The sequence below is a fragment of the Pogoniulus pusillus genome, chromosome 10 (assembly GCF_015220805.1).
Source record: "Pogoniulus pusillus isolate bPogPus1 chromosome 10, bPogPus1.pri, whole genome shotgun sequence".
Classification (NCBI taxonomy): domain Eukaryota; kingdom Metazoa; phylum Chordata; class Aves; order Piciformes; family Lybiidae; genus Pogoniulus; species Pogoniulus pusillus.
This window is the reverse complement of record NC_087273.1, coordinates 18,128,130-18,145,612: the sequence shown is the minus strand read 5'-3', so window position 1 is coordinate 18,145,612 and position 17,483 is coordinate 18,128,130.

The window sequence follows — 17,483 nt, the reverse complement described above, 5'->3', positions numbered from 1 at the left end:
CAGAGAAGGCCTACAAGGATGATCAGAGGGCTGAACCTGATCTGCTCTGAGGAGAGACTGAGGAAGTTGGGGATGTTCAGTCTGGAGAGGAGAAGGCTCTGAGGTGACCTTATTGTGGCCTTTAAGTATCTTAAGGAGGCCTACAAGAAAGCTGGGGAGGGACTGTTTATGATGTCAGGTAGTGAAAGGACTGGGGGGAATAGAACAAAGCTAGAAATGGATAGATTCAGACTGGTAAGGCTGAAGGAAGAAGTTCTTCAGCATGAGGGTGGTGAGACCCTGGCAGGGGTTGCCCAGGGAGGTGGTGGAAGCCTCATCCCTAGAGGTGTTTAAGGCCAGGCTGGATGAGGCTCTGGAAGCCTGACCTAGTGTGAGGTGCCCCTGTCCATGGCAGGGGTGTTGGAACAAAATGATCCTTCTGGTCCACTCCAATCCTGACTAATTCTGTGAATCCTTCTGCTTTGAATGTGTTTTGTTCTGGTGTGTGAGGATCTGAAGGATCTTGAAACATCAATAATCTGGCTCACACTTGCTTAGTTGGCATTAATTAATTAATTAAATGCAGTTACACTCAACTGCTGCTATCTCTGAGATAAAATTTGAAGCAGGTGTTTTCTTCTTTATATGTATTACAACTCTATGTTATGCATGTATTTAATTTCAGCCTTATGTTGTTGGATGGAAATAAATGATCTTGCCAAAATCATTAAAATATAATATTTTCATTTATATGAATTGCTCATAAAAGAGAAGCAATATCTGCTGAAGGTAGATTGTTTCAGCTAGCAAAATAAAGTATCAATATTATGTTTCATCCAAATCTCAAAAATGAGAGTCTATTTAATTTGCTTAAATGGAAAAATATTCCAGACTGTGCCTTTTTCCTCCATATGCACTATGTAGTGGAAATAATACACAGAATCATAGAATGGTTTATGTTGGAAAAGACCTCAAAGCTCATCCAGTTCCAACCACATGTCATAGGCAGGAACACCTCCCTATAGAACAGGTCACTCAAGGCCTTATCCAATCTGACCTTGAACACCTCCAGGGAGGGAGCAGCCACAACTTCCCTGGGTAACTTGTGCCAGTGTCTCACCACCCTCACTGGAAAGAACTTCTTCCTAACATCCAGTTGAAATCTCCTCTATGCCAGTTTAAACCCATTATTCCTCTTACTGTCATTACAAGACCTTGTCAATAGTCCCCCCTCAGCAATCCTGTAGCCCCCTTCAGATAAGGTGTCTTCAAAGCCTTCTCTTCTCCAGGTTGCAGAGACCCAACTCTCTCAGCCTTTCCTCATAGCAGAGCTGCTGCAGCCCTCTGAGCATCTTCGTGGCCTCCTCTGGCCTGGCTCCAAAGCTTCCATGTCCTTCTTGTGTTGAGGACTCCAGAACTGCACACAGTGCTGCAGGTGAGGTCTCAGGAGAGCAGAGCAAAGGCACAGAATCCCCTCCCTTGCCCTGTTGGCCATGCTGCTCTTGCTGCAGCCCAGGACATGGTTTGATGTCTGATTGGCACTCACATTGTCGGCTCATGTTGAGGTTTTCATCAACCCAGATCCCCAGGTCCTTTTCCTCTGGGCTGCTCTCATCCATTCACCACCTAGCCAGCAGTGCTTGGGATTGTGCTGACCCAGGCGCAGACTCTACAAACTGTGTTGTTGAAACTGTGTATGTAAAAAGTCATTTTCGTTGCACAGGTTTAAGTTTTGTGATTCAAATGCAACTTCACAACAGTTTTACCTTAGTATCCTGTCAAAAATGTTTTAACTATGAAATATCAGAATTTTTGTGCTAATTTCCAACCAATATAAAATGAGAACTTCACCTTGTTACACGTCCTTAAGGATGCTTATTTGTTTAATGCAGTGCAATTTTCACTGGCTGTATGTTTATATCACAACTCAGTCATTTTAATACATCCTAATTCAGTGTGACTGGATGGACAAGGCAGCAGGCAAGAAAGGCTATAGCACCATGGAAATATTCACAACTACTGTGCTCATGCAGTAAAGTAAAGCCTGCAGCTAATTTACATGGATAGAACCACTCAACAGCTAAACTAACATATTCTCTGATCAGAAAGTGCCAGGCTTTGAATACATTATCCACAGTAATCGTGAGGACACTATTGCTCTTCCTTATGCTTCATGGGCCATGCCAGCTAACATGCCTAATTTCACATTCTGAAGCTCCAATGGCTTCCCAAATTACATAGTGTGGAATAAGCATTAACTGACTCAGGTTATTCTGTTCACTCACCTGCTACAGAAAAAGAAAAAAAATTACTTGGCTAGACAGAGAAAATTCATTAGCCAAGTTTTACCATATTTAAAAATGAATGAGAATGAGCTCTCTCTTGGCTGTGTTACCTATGTTCAGTAGTTGTTTTATAACAATATTTTTTAGTGGCTTCTAGCCCATTAAAAATATGTTGAGCCTATATTCAAAAGGTTAAAATAGTCTTTGACCCTCAAGAGCTGGGATGCAAATTAAAAGCATTACACACTTGCCCAGAATTACAACACAGAATCACAGAACTTTAGAGGTTGGAAGGGACCTCCAGACATCATCGAGTCCAACCTCTCTGCCAAGGCAGGAACACTCAGGGTAGTCTGCACAGGAACACATCCAGGAGGGTTTTGAACATCTCTAGAGAAGGAGACTCCACAACCTCTCTGGGCAGCCTGTTCCAGTGCTCTGTCATCCTCACTCTAAAGAAGTTTCTCCCCATGTTGAGCTGAAACCTTCTTCATTTCATTTTGTATCTGTTGCTTCTTGTCTTACTTCTGCTGACCACGGAAAAGACCTTGGCCCCAGCTACTTGACACCCACCCCTCAGATACTTTTACACAATCATCAGATTTCCTCTCAGTTTTCTCTTCTCCAGAATAAACAGCACTAAGTTTCAGTCTCTCTTCATAGGGGTGATGCCCAAGTCCCTCAGCCAGTTTAAATTTTTAATACAGCTGAAGTCTGTGCAGCCATCCAGTGAGACCTGGACAGACTGGAGAGCTGGGCACAGAGGAACCCAATGAAGATCAACAAGGAAAAGTGCAGACACCTACATCTGGGGAGGAATACCAAACTCCATCAGTACAGGCTGGGAGGTGATCTGCTGGAAAGCAGTCCTGTGGAGAGGGACCTGGGGGTCCTGGTGGTTAACAAGTTAACCATGGCATAGCAGTGTCCCTTGTGTCCAAGAAGGCCAATGGGATCCTGGGGTGTGTTAGGAAGAGTGTGTCCAGCAGATTAAGGGAGGTTCTCCTGCCCCTCTACTTTGCCCTGCTGAGATCTTATCTTGAATACTGTGTTCAGTTTTGGGGTCCTCAGTTCAACAGGGACAGGGATCTGCTGGTGACATCCAGTGGAGGGCTACAAGGATGATGAGGGTACTGGAGGGCATGGCTTATGAGGAGAGGCTGAGGGACCTGGGGCTTTTTAGTATGCAGAAAAGAAGACTTAGAGGGAATTTGATAAGTGTTTATAAGTATTTGAAGGCTGACCAGGAACAGGGGCACAGGCTCTTCTCACTTGCTCCCTGTGATAGGACAAGGAGCAATGGGTGTACGTTGCAGCAAAAGACATTCTACCTCAACACAAGAGGGAACTTCTTTCCTGTAAGAATCACAGAGCACTGGAATAAGCTTCCCAGAGAGGTTGTGGAGTCTCCTCTGGAGACTTTCAAGCCCTGTCTGGGTGTGTTCCTCTGTGATCTGTGTTAGATAGTATTGTCCTGCTCTGGCAGAGAGGTTGGTCTCTATGACCTCCTTGGGTCTCTTCCAACCCCTAATGTCCTGTGATCCTGTGATCCTGTGAGTAAGAATAAATTTAAAGATCTGGATACATGCACAGGAAACACAGGAATTCAGGTTTAACTGAATCTTTGGGAACAGTTTGTTTAACAACTTTTGTTCAGAAATTCAGGATCTCACACTTTTTTCATCATTCCATTGCATTTCCTGGGTGAAATATTTCAGATTTGAACAGCAACTGATGAAAAGCACAATGTTAGATGCACAGCAGAGTATGTTTTGGTATAAACCCAGACTTTACAAGAGCCAGAAAAACTGTACATTTAGATGCATGGTCATTCCTTAATGAAACAAGCTTGGAAATTCTATAGCATCTGCACATAATTGTACAATTAGCATCTCACTGAAGCAAAATAAACATCACATTACGTTTCTAGATTACTTTTTCTTTTATCCAAATATATTTCCAGTATGGTATGTTCATGACAGCAGCTTAATCTATAATAACTAGTTTAGCAGATAATAATTTTGATGTCATTTGCTCTTCTGAAGACTTCTTAAAATGCAGATATATTGGTGTGAACAACATATTTTTCCTGTCACATTTTATATTAATCATCTGTACTAGTAATAAAAATATCAATATTAATCATTAGAAAAAAGTTACAACTGCAAGACTGTTTGAGAGGACAGGACAAGAAAGGCATAGGTAGGAAGATTTTGAGTCTTTGACAATAAAGAAAGATAATCAGAGATTGTTAACTTCCCCAACTTTTTACCCTACTCCAGTGAAATTCTTGTAGAAATAGGTCAACTGAGATTGATTTTGTAGTGGCTCTGAACTGCATTCGCACCCCACACTCATCTTTTGAAGGGCAGAAGTACAATCTAAGCACTACAAAAGTGTTTACAGAGAGTACGTTAGCTTTCTCAGATGTATAGAGCTACTTGCTGGCCGGATCCCAGCAGCGCCACGCACGGTGCTGCCCCTCGACGCCCTGTGTAGTCTCACGAGGCACGAAGCCTTGAATTCACTGGCCAAAACAGTGATGCTGGTGCCTATTGGCCGGGTTCATTTTCACATTAATGCATTTAACGGGGGTATGATTCAGAAGGCAGGCCTTGCAGTGCTGACTCTCCACTCTGAGGCACACCGCATTTGTGGCTCATTTTAACTGGGAACCACCATGGCAGCCACATGTTCGTGGCTTGCAGTGGCATCTTAGCAGCAATCCAATTCCCTCTGCCTCTCTCTCTCTCTCTCTCTCTCTCTCTCTCTCTCTCTCTCTCTCTCCCTCTCTCCCTCTCTCTCTGTCTGGAATAGTCTGTATTTTTACCCCTGGGATCATAATCACAGTTTTGGAAGCATCTTTATATGGGAAAGAGACGCAGAGAACCAGTGGGTTGTGAGTATATGTGCCTGTGATGTAGCTTCAGATTTTCCATGTTTTGCTTCTCTATTTTCCAGGTTCTGATTGTTCAAACTGATTCATTCTGTTTTAATAACTACACTTTGTGCAACTACTTCCTGTCAACCAAGAATCAAAAAGAATCTTAAGAAATTTTCTCAAATTTTTGAATATTTTTAATAAAAAATAATATTCATACCCAAATTAACACTTATAATTCCTATTTGGTTGTTAATTTCCATAACCCCTATCTAGGTAAGCATGTAGGGAGTGGATCTGGTCATGGCTGCAGAGGCCCTGTTTGAAACTAGTGGCAGGTAGAAGCACTAGGGAAAAAGAAAAGGAGCACTGGAAATTGTAGATTTAGTTTCAGGTATGGGTAAGATTTAGGAAGCTTGCTATGAAGTGCTGTATATTCTCTGCAATTTTTCTATATCTTTCTTTTCAAATGTAATTCCTTTTTTTCTTTCCAATTCATCTGAGAGAGTCTCATCTGTCAGCTCATTAACAAACACGACACAAGTGTTGGATTATCATTGATTATGTATTGCATGCACGCAATGTTGCTGTGGGAGCCAGATGAAGAGCAGTCATGTGTTGACTTCAGTTCAACATGCAGTTCCATCTCACAGAATCACAGAAACATTCAGGTTGAAAAAGACCCTTGGGATCACCAAGCCCAACTGACAAACCTACTCTACAAGGTTCACCCCTAACCATCTCCTTGTGCCAAGAAGTAACATCCCACAGGAGATAAATTCCACTTGTCTTGCATTTTAAAATGATCTAAGTAAGACAGACTCTATGCAACTGCTTTTATTTTTCTCTCAACTGCATCAAAGAGTGCAAACAAGACACATGTCTGGTTTCTAAGCAAATAGGAGAGAATAAATGTTTGGTGAATTTCAACCCACCGAATATTTCAAATCTGAACATTATGTATATTACATTTTAAAACAGCAAGACAATTCTGTCTTTTCCTGATGACTGAAACTTAAATACTTATCACAGTAACTTGCCACACTAAAATTGTGTATGTGATACAGGAGAGAGGAAAAGGCAAACAAACAGAAGATCGTATACCTGCTTTGAAAAGCTTCAGATATGGTATAAAACAGGATAGGAGGATTATAGATAGAGTTTGGGAAATTATTTTCTGGGAGCATAGCAGTTATGACCTTTCTTTCACATAGCTGTCTTACTGTACCAGTGCTTAAAGGTCACAGCCAAACTGAAGACAATGAACCTTTTGCCTGATTAAGGACATGAGAAGATTAAAGTAATAATCATTAAAATCAGGGCCCTAATACACTTCATCTCATTTGGACTAATCAAAGCGGCAAAATGAAAGTCTGCAGCATTAATGATTAGGTGCATATATAAAGTAATTCGCAATGTAAATCGTAGTGTAAATGTAAGAGATTTTCAAGGTAACTGAGATCGAATTAAAAATAGAAGCTTGAGTGATCTGTGCAATGCGTTAGCTTGAAAATCTATATACTTCAAGACTACTTTAAATAATACTTGATTTGTTCATTACAACTTTGTAAGAATAGCTGTAAATATTAACAGAATATTAACTAAAAAAAATACTCACTGCAGTCTTTTTGACTTTCATTTTCAAACACTGTTTTCATATGCAACTATCCCCATTGTGATATAATTAACTGCTGGGTGTTTTTTGTTGTATTTCCTGAAAATCTAACTACCAATAAATAACATTTTTCCAACACCAATGGCAGACTATTTAAGAGTCCTGGGCATTATTCATGCATTCCATTTTCTTCTAGATGATAATTTGTTTAGAATGTAGTTCTTCATTTTTTTTCTTTCCTTAAAGTAAAGGCACATAGGATATGAAGGAACTTTCAGCATTTCTGCTAGAACATCTTGTTAGTTTTTCTGCTTAACAGCCTCACCAGATTAAAGTACTCAAATTGCTGTTCTAAACATTGTGCTGCTGGTAAAAGCTGTCAAGCATGGATTTAGTTGCAAAAGAATCAGGAAGAGTTTTGCACTGGTAACTGTAGATTACCTTCCTATAACTTTTGGTGCTAAATATATACTCTCAGATTTCCGATTGAACTCAGATTGACATTTCTTGATGAACTAAAAACCTGACACAATACTTTTCCCAGTAGCTAGCTTTAAAATCATGATGAAGTCAGAGGGGAGAAGAAAAGCCTGCAGAGTTAATATTCTTAGAGTGTCAGATAAAGCATTTTGGGCTTTGATGTTCAGGCAAAGTTTGAAGAAAAGGATCCGCATAGAGGCAGATACATATCTCAGGAAGCTTGGCTAAGAGCACTTAAGTGCCTTCTTTTTTATTTAGAAAACACTATGTGGGAGCACATTGGGACCCCGTCTGTGTCCGGCTTTTGTAATGACTAATACTCAGACTGCAGACAGCTGGCTCTTGGTAACAGGTTTTAACAGTCCTAAGCCAGTCTGCCTCCCAGTGGGGAACAGAGAGATAAAGGTGGTACTCCAAGTTTAGACGTCCTTGGTTTATATACATCTTTACTTCCCCGTACCTGAGTTCTAAATGGGGGAAACTTCAGGCAGCACTGAAATTCCCACTTGATACTGTGAGGGGTTAAGTTATTCACTGAAAGTCTTCAGCACAGTAAACTAGAAACACATAATATACAGAACATACCACCTCCTCTGAGCAACAGAAGCACAATTATTTTATTTCCCCACTGTTATCCACTACCCATATTACTTCAAAAAACCTTTCTTTTCCAAAACTCTATTTAAAATTAACGTGCTATATTACCTGATGATTCTTGTCAAATAACAATTATTATGTCTTGGTTGATGTAAAGTTCAACATGAGCCAGGAAAGTGTGCACATAGCCCAGACAGCAACCATGTCCTGGGCTGCAGCAAGAGCAGCATGGCCAGCAAGGCAAGGGAGGGGATTCTATGCCTTTGCTCTGCTCTCCTGAGACCCCACCTGCAGTACTGTGTGCAGTTCTGGAGCTCTCAGCACAAGAAGGACAGGGAACTGTTTGAGCCAGTCCAGAGGAGGCCACAAAGATGCTCAGAGGACTGCAGCAGCTCTGCCATGAGGACAGGCTATGAGAGTTGGGGCTCTACCGCCTGGAGAAAAGAAGGCTTTGAAGAGACCTTGGAGTGGCCTTCCAGGAGCTGAAGGGGCCTACAGGAGGGATGAGGTCTTGTAGTGACATGATGAAGACAAATGGGTTTAAATTGGCATAGGGGAGATTTCAATTGGATGTTAGGAAGAAGTTCTTTCAAGTGAGGGTGTTGAGACACCGGCACAGGTTGCCCAGGGAGGTTGTGGCTGCTCCCTCCCTGGAGGTGTTCAAGGCCAGGTTGGATGAGGCCTTGAGTGATCTGTTCTAGTGGGAGGTGTCCCTGCCTATGGTGGGGGGTTGGAACTGGATAAACTTGGAGGTCACTTCCAATCTAAACCATTCTATAATTCTGAGTCTATGTAACTAGGGAACTTCTCCACATGTTTTGACTTCAGAGCACTTCATTTCCTTTAAAAGCATCTGAAAATGCCTAAAAATTAACTTCTATCTAAATTATTTCACTAAATGAACTTTCCCAGAAGGAAATTTACACAACAGATACTCTCGCAGTGTGGAAGTAATTTGGGGACGATAAGGTGATGGGTTTGCACTTTGGCACCTTTATCTCTGTGCTTGCTCAAACTTACCCAGCAATGCCATTTGCAGGAAGCTGTAACCACTACACTTTGTCCAAATTAATTTTGTCAGAATCTTACACGCTGTTAGCTGACATTTTGGAACTTCCAGCCTTTTGACACTGTGTGCCATGACGAATATAACCTTTAACGTGGTACTTCCAGGCTAGTGAACACTACTGACTTCAGTACCTCTGCTTGTTGAATATATTCATCAATGACCTGGATGAGAACACAGAGTGCACTGTCAGCAAGCTCACTGATGACACCAAACTGGGTGGAGTGGCTGCTACACCAGAAGGCTGTGCTGCCATTCAGCCAGACTTGGGCAGACTGGAGGGTTAAGCAGGAAGAAATTGAACGAAATTCAACGAGGGCAAATGTAGACCCTGGCACTTGGGAAAGAACAACCCAGGGATCAGGATAGACTAGGGACTGACCTGATGGAAGGCAGCAAAGGGGGAAAGGATTTGGAGGTCCTAGTGGATGGGAGGTTGACCATGAGCCAGGTCAAACTAATGGCCAGGAGGAGCAATGTCATTCTGGGCTGGATTTAAAGGGCTGTAGTTAGTAGGTTGAGAGAGGTTCTCTTGCTCCTCTGCTCTGCCCTGGTGTGGCAGCATCTGGAGTGCTGTATCCAGTTCTGGGCCTCCCAGTTCAAGAGGGACATAGAATTGCTTGGGACAGTCCAAAAGAGAGTCACAAAGATAATGAAGGGAAAGGAAAATCTCTGTTATGAGGAGAGCCTGAGGGAGCTGGGGCTGTGCTGTTTGGAGAAGAGGAGACTGAGAGGTGACCTCATCAATGTTTGTCAATATGTGCAGAGTGAGTGCCAGGAAGATGGAGCCAGGCTCTGCTGGGTGATGCCCAATGACAGGATAAGGGGCAATGGGTGGAAGCTGAGGCATAGGAAGTCTCATTTAAACATGAGGAGGATCTTTTTTTTCCCTATGAATCATAGAATCATAGAATCATAGAATCATAGAATCATAGAATCAACCAGGTTGGAAGAGACCTCCAAGATCATCGAGTCCAACCTATCACCCAGCCCTAGCCAGTCAACTAGACCATGGCACTGAGTGCCTCATCCAGTCTTTTCTTGAAGACCCCCAGGGACGGTGCCTCCACCACCTCCCTGGGCAGCCCATTCCAATGGGAAATCACTCTCTCTGTGAAGAACTTCTTCCTAACATCCAGCCTATACCTACCCTGGCACAACTTGAGACTGTGTCCCCTTGTTCTATTGCTGGTTACCTGGGAGAAGAGGCCAACCCCCACCTGGCTACAATGTCCCTTCAGGTAGTTGTAGACAGTAATAAGATCACCCCTGAGCCTCCTCTTCTCCAGGCTAAACAGGCCCAGTTCCCTCAACCTCTCCTCATAGGATTTGTGTTCCAGGCCCCTCACCAGCTTCGTTGCCCTTCTCTGGACATGTTCCAGTACCTCAACATCTTTCTTGAATTGAGGGGCCCAGAACTGGACACAGTACTCAAGGTGTGGCCTGACCAGTGCTGAGTACAGGGGAAGAATAACCTCCCTTGTCCTACTGGCCACACTGTTCCTGATGCAGGCCAGGATGCCATTGGCTCTCTTGGCCACCTGGGCACACTGCTGGCTCATCTTCAGCTTACTATCTATCAGTACCCCCAGGTCCCTTTCCTCCTGGCTGCTCTCCAGCCACTCAGTCCCCAGCCTATAGCGCTGCTTGGGGTTATTGTGGCCGAAGTGCAGAACCCTGCACTTGGCCTTGTTAAATCTCATCCCATTGGCCTCTGCCCACCCATCCAGCCTGTCCAGGTCCCTCTGCAGGGCTCTCCTACCTTCCAACAGATCAACACCTGCTCCTAGCTTGGTGTCATCTGCAAACTTACTGATGCTGGACTCAATCCCCTCGTCCAGATCATCAATAAAGATATTGAACAGGACTGGGCCCAGCACTGATCCTTGGGGAACACCACTTGTGACTGGCTGCCAACTGGACGTGGCACCATTCACCACCACTCTCTGAGCTCTGCCATCCAGCCAGTTCTTGATCCAGCACAGAGTGAATCTGTCCAAACCATGAGCTGCCAGCTTGGCTAGGAGCTTCTTGTGGCAGACAGTGTCAAAGGCTTTGCTGAAGTCCAAGTAGACTACATCCACAGCCTTCCCCACATTCACCAGGCGGGTAACCTGATCATAAAAGGAGATCAGGTTGGTGAGGCAGGACCTGCCCTTCCTAAACCCATGCTGGCTGGGCCTGATCCCTTGGCTATCCTGTAGGTGCTTTGTGATGGCACCCAAGATTACCTGTTCCATGACCTTGCCTGGCACTGAGGTCAGGCTCACAGGTCTGTAGTTTTCTGGCTCCTCCTTACGACCCTTCTTGTGAATGGGAATCACACTGGCCAGCTTCCAGTCTTCAGGGACCTCTCCAGTGAGCCAGGACTGCTGATAAATGATGGAGAGTGGCTTGGCCAGCTCAGCTGCCAGCTCTCTCAGCACCCTAGGGTGGATCCCATCCGGTCCCGTGGACTTGTGAGGATCCAAGTGACTTAGCAGATCCCTTACTGCTTCCTCATGGATTAGAGGGGGACTGTACTGGTCCCTGACTCCATCCACCACTTCAGGAGTCCAGCTGTCCTGGAGACAACCTGTCCCACTAGTGAAGATTGAGGCAAAGAAGGTGTTAAGCACCTCTGCCTTTTCCTCATCCTTTGTCACTATGTTCCCCTCTCTATCTAACAAGGACTGGAGGTTGTCCTTGGCCCTTCTCTTGCCATTCATATATTTAAAGAAATGAGGTTGACAGAACACTGGAACAGGCTTCCTAGGGGTGTTATGGAGTCTCCTTCTCTGGAGATATTCAAAACCTGCCTGGATGTGTTCCTGTATGATCTGGTATAGATGATTCTCTCTGTCAGGGGATTGGACTGGATGAGCTTTTGAGGTCCCTTCCAGCCCCTGACATTGTGATTCTGTGAATCTTGTAGAGTAGAGTTATTAGGTGGTCTTGGTGATCCTGAGGGTCTTTTCCAAACTGAATATTTCTGTGATTCTATGATTCTGTGAACTTGTCATCAAGAAAATGCAAACTATGAGAATCCAGCTCATCCCATGAGATGCTCAACTCTCCATGTCCATTGTTTATAAAGCACTGACAGTCTGCTTTGACATAATATGCACATCACATCTCTTCATACATAGGTTATACAGAAGAATCTATCATTGATGGTGTTTGTTGTGGACTCAGGGAATTAATGGAGCCAAGTCAGGAATATATATAAAAATAGAATTATTTTATTTTCCCAAAACCCACTCCCAAAACTATATACAGAAATTAATTTAGTTTTAATTAGCAGATTGAGTTTGATTAAGAAGATCTTACAAGGATACCATGGATAAATTTGACTATTTTAGAAGTCAGGAGATGGAAAAGGCTAAGCTACTAAATGTAGCATTCCCCATTATTTATTAATCAGGCTGAGCCAAGCTTACTCACAGATGAGTCAGGCTGAGGGAAATGGCAGTCCAGATGCTTGTCTGCCAGCTCTCTTTCAAAAGACATCCAAGGCTCGTTAAGGCCTGTCAAGCCTGCATAAAGGGGGTGCTTATGGTGGGAAGCTGTCCAAAGCAGGGAATGGCCCTGTCCCCCAGGAGCTTGTCCTTTGGAGTGCCAGGGGACTCCTCTGCAGGAACTATTCAGGAGGGGGAGAACTGTAAGGAGGGAACCCCAAGGCAGGAAGTCCCCCAATATTTATATCCTTCTTAGACAAAGAGCAGAGTTACCACTTCCTAGACACGAAGACCACAGCCAATCCCCAGCCCAATTCCAGCACGGCCATCTGCACAGGCACTCCTCGTGACAGAAGGACCCCTTGCTCCCCCGCTTCACGCCTGCAGGGTGTGTGTGTGTGTGGGGAAACAGGTCTTTTTGTGCTTTTTCCTCTCCCATTAAAACCACAGAGGGAGAGGAATTTTGGGGTATACAGGACTCCAGGACAGTGCTTGAGTTATTTAGTGTTACATTTTATAATGGCAGATATTCTAAAAGAAATTTATTTCTTAAATATTATTTATTTAGAAATTCTATTTATTTTAATTTGTTTTTAATAATCTCAGACCTCTTTAAAAGCAGAATGTTGTTAGTCCTTCATCTTTGGACTAGCAATAGGACCCAATGTATATAAAAGTGTTTTCCAACCTTAATGATTCTATGACATAGCCAAGTAGGAATTGATCTCAAGCTGAGATTGGGGAGGTTTAGACTGGACATTAGGGGAAAAAAAAACAAAAAACAAAAAAAAAACCCCAACATGGAGAGAGCAGTCAGGCACTGGAATGAGCTGCCCAGGGAGATGGGGGAGTCACCCACCCTGGATGTGTTTAAGGGTCATTTGGATGTGGTGCTTAGGGATATGGTTTAAGGTGAATCTTGTAGAGTAGGGTTATAGGTTGGACTTGGTGACCCTGAGGGGCTTTTCCAACCTGGATGCTTCTGTGATTCTGTGAATTCATCACTTGCACAGCAGAAGACAGCAAGCCTGTAATGGTGAGTAAAAAAAAATATTGCCTTTGGTGAAAAAGGTAAAATAGAAGAGCTAGGAAAGTTATATGCAAAACCAGAATTTACTGAAGAAATAATTTAACTTTCATCCCTTTCTGAAAGCAATTGTGTGCTTTCAATGCATCATTTCTCCTCTGTGTGTGAGTTTCTGGGTGATTCTAAATAGTTCTATCACTGCTTTCCAAAACTATGCATCATATAGCACAGCACAAGAAACTAATGTAGCCTCTGAACATACAGAAATCGTTTCATCTTAATCTCATATTAATGCTTCTAAACTGTAGGGACCTCTTTTCTCTTTAAGCTCAATAAAACCAATTTCTTTCCCTGTTCCTTAGAAGGAGAGCCAGGTCAGGTCTACTGTGGTTTCCTGAAGGAATACCTTAGATTTTGGGAAATATGAATGAAATACAGGAATAACTGTAAGAAAACTGTGCTTGAATGCAGATTTCTCCAAAGGGCTGTCATATAACATTAAAGCTGATATGCTAAGTGTCTGGTAGCTAAGGGAAGAAAAAAAGATGAAGGAAAGTGGTACATGGTGTGATTCTGATTAATTCATATTGGCTTTCTGGGAGATACACACATGAAAATGCTAAATGCAATGACATTAAAGCCTTTAAAGATATCAAATGAGAAAGAAAGAAAGAAAGAAAGAAAGAAAGAAAGAAAGAAAGAAAGAAAGAAAGAAATAAAGAAAGAAAGAAAGAAAGAAAGAAAGAAAGAAAGAAAGAAAGAAAGAAAGAGAGAAAGAGAGAAAGAGAGAAAGAGAGAAAGAGAGAGAGAGAGAGAGAGAGAGAGAGAGAGACAGAGAGAGAAAGAGAGAAAGAGAGAAAGAGAGAAAGAGAGAAAGAGAGAAAGAGAGAAAGAAAGAAAGAAAGAAAGAAAGAAAGAAAGAAAGAAAGAAAGAAAGAAAGAAAGAAAGAAAGAAAGAAAGAAAGAAAGAAAGAAAGAAAGAAAGAAAGAAAGAAAGAAAGAAAGAGGGGAAGGAAGGAAGGAAGGAAGGAAGAGGAAGGAAGGAAGGAAGGAAGGAAGGAAGGAAGGAAGGAAGGAAGGAAGGAAGGAAGGAAGGAAGGAAGGAAGGAAGGAAGGAAGGAAGGAAGGAAGGAAGGAAGGAAGGAAGAAAACACTAAAGTCACAACATCTCAAAGGCTCTTTAAAAGTCTTACTCAATAAAATAAATTTGCATGAAAATAATTTGAGAATCTGCCAAGACAGATACAGGTTAGTAAGTCAGAAATTTATTCAAGAGCTAAGTACAATTGTCTTGATTCTATTTTAAACTTCCCAGAGACTAAAATAACATTAATAGAACCAATAACAATTACAGGATGCCTTTCCCTCTTCTCCCTTTTTTTCAAAGAAAAGGAATTAGATGTAGAGAGGAAAAAGCAAAACACACCCAAATAAATAGTCTCACTTAGATTTGGAAGCTAAAAGAGAAAACATTAAGAATAAATAAAAGGTGTTCGAGGTAGGGGGGTTACAAAGAGGTACAGGGAAGGGAAAACAAAATATGACATATATATACATGCAAACAGATTGACAGCAGTAAGTTTGTCCACCTCGTGGAATGATGGCCACGGGGTAAAACAAAGAGCAGCAGGAACAGGAGGGTGGTGCTGACAGGCAGAGAGGCAGAGCAAGAGAGAATGAAACAGGAAGTTGTTGGAGTTTAAACCGATGGAGCACCTTGGGTAAATGACTCTTTGTTCACCGATATGGTTAGATGGTCAAATCCCCCTTGTTTCTGTGACACAGTGACTTATATGCATTCTAGGAAGAGGCGTGCTCCACCAAGATTGGTTACAGTCAGAGGGTCCAGGATTACTTGTAAGGCATGGATAGGTCAGCATACCATAACATTCTGAGGATCAGCCTCTGGGGCTGGCTAATCTCTGCCCACCTGCAGCTGCATGTGGGGGGAAGCCACCCTGTGCCTGCTATCTAAATTCCCTGGATGGATTCAGGGTCTTCCCAGCACGAGTTGCTCATGTTTATCACTTCTGTGTGCTTCTGCTAACAAGAATTTCTCCAACAGGAAGTCCCTCTGTTTTTATGAGGGGCTACACAGGAGGTGGGAGTGGGCTAAGCACTGCACCTGAAGTAAGGTTCAAACCTACTCATGAGGAGTCAGGAGGACTTGGGGTCAGGGTCAAGACCACTCCCCCAGAAGCATTAACCCTTTACAACCTTGAAAGTCAATATGTTAAACCTGAATTCAGTCCCTTTAAGAGCCACGCTGGGTGACGTGCCTGTAAAACTGATATGAAAGGAATTGTACAACTAGACTGAATAACACTGGGGTTTACCTGCTGGAAATCTGAAGGTACAGTACAGAGACAAACATACCTTAGGGAGCATTAACCTCATGGCACAAGTATTACTGTTTAGGGAGGCAAGAAAGCAGAAACATAAGACCTTTTACTGTGACTCAGGGTATGCTGGGAAATCATCAACTGATTAAAAAAAAAAAAACAAAATACTGTCTAAAAGTTAATAAATTAGAAACAGTTTGACACACATAGCCAGATAGCTAGGAATGAACTTAAAATAATATTAACAGTAGTGACAGTGAAATAAAGCCTATTTCATGTGCATTTTTTTTCTTGTTGGTAAGAATAAGAATTATATTATTCCATGCAGAAATTGTTTTCTACTGATCACCAGCGCACTCTTCCAAGGCCACAAACTACTTAACCCTAACTTTGGCTTGAGGGGGTCTATAAAAGTAACTTTTAATTATTTATATTGCATAAAGCCTCAAACTATTTTCTTTTTTTCTAGAAAGCAATAAAGACCATAATTGCATGAATCCAGTATGAGATTAGAAAAACTCTCACAGCCTGATTTATTTCACAATTGTTTTTACTGGATTTCATTTTCTGCTCATGCAGAGATTCCCTTGGGACTCCTGTTGGCTGACCTTTGGACGTATAAATGCTTTATAATTTTTGAAGCACCAGACAGTGCTTTACAGCTGTGCTAACTGTGGTACCAACCAGCTTGCTTCTGTTGTTCTTGTCCATAGGAAAACAAGAGCTGGCAATGTGTGCGTGCAGCCCAGACATCTAACCATGTCCTGGGCTGCAGCAAGGACCAGCAGGGCAAGGGAAGGGATTCTGCCTCTTTGCTCTGCTCTCCTGAGACCCCACCTGCAGTACTGTGTGCAGTTCTGGAGCCCCCAACACAAGAAGGACATGGAACTGTTTGAGCCAGTCCAGAGGAGGCCACAAAGATGTTCAGAGGGCTGCAGCAGCTCTGCCATGAGGACAGGCTATGAGAGTTGGGGCTCTGCAGCCTGGAGAAAAGAAGGCTTTGAAGAGACCTTGGAGTGGCCTTCCAGGATCTGAAGGGGGCTACGGGGAGGGATTTCTGACAAGGTCTTGTAATGACAGGATGAGGAATAATGGGTTTAAAGTGGCAGGGGGAAGATATAAACTGGATGTTAGGAAGAAGTTCTTTCCAGTGAGGGCGTTGAGACACTGGCACAGGCTGCCCTGAGAGGTTGTGGCTGCTCCCTCCCTGGAGGTGTTGAAGGCCAGGTTGGATGAGGCCTTGAGCAACCTGTTCTAGTGGGAAGTGTCTTTACCTATGGCAGGGGATTAGAACTGTATGATCTTTGAGGTCCTTTACAACCTAAACCATTCTATGATTCTATGATTTTTTTAAATGCAACTTATGGAAGATGTTAGCAGTGTCAGCCATGCAGCAATAGCCACAGTCCTCAAAACAATGGAGTCATTGAAACACTTTGCAGGAAAACAATCTCAGAAATGGAAGTGAATCCCCAGTGAAGGCTACCAGAGCACGCAGCATGAAGACTGACAGAAATCACCCAAAGACACTTTGATCTGTAATGCAGTGTTACATTACCTGGGAACAGAAGAGCAGCAAGACAGAGAACGCTAGCACCCCAGTGCCAGACCCAACTGAAGTAATTGCACCTTCTCACGGTAAGAGTTATAGGGCAAAGCAATGCATTACAAAGTAATGCACAGCCCTAGGAAAACACTGGCCTGGAAATAAATCTAAAAAATCTAATTACTTGTTCTAAGCCTGTAGCACATCCTGCTAAGTAGTGAAAAATGT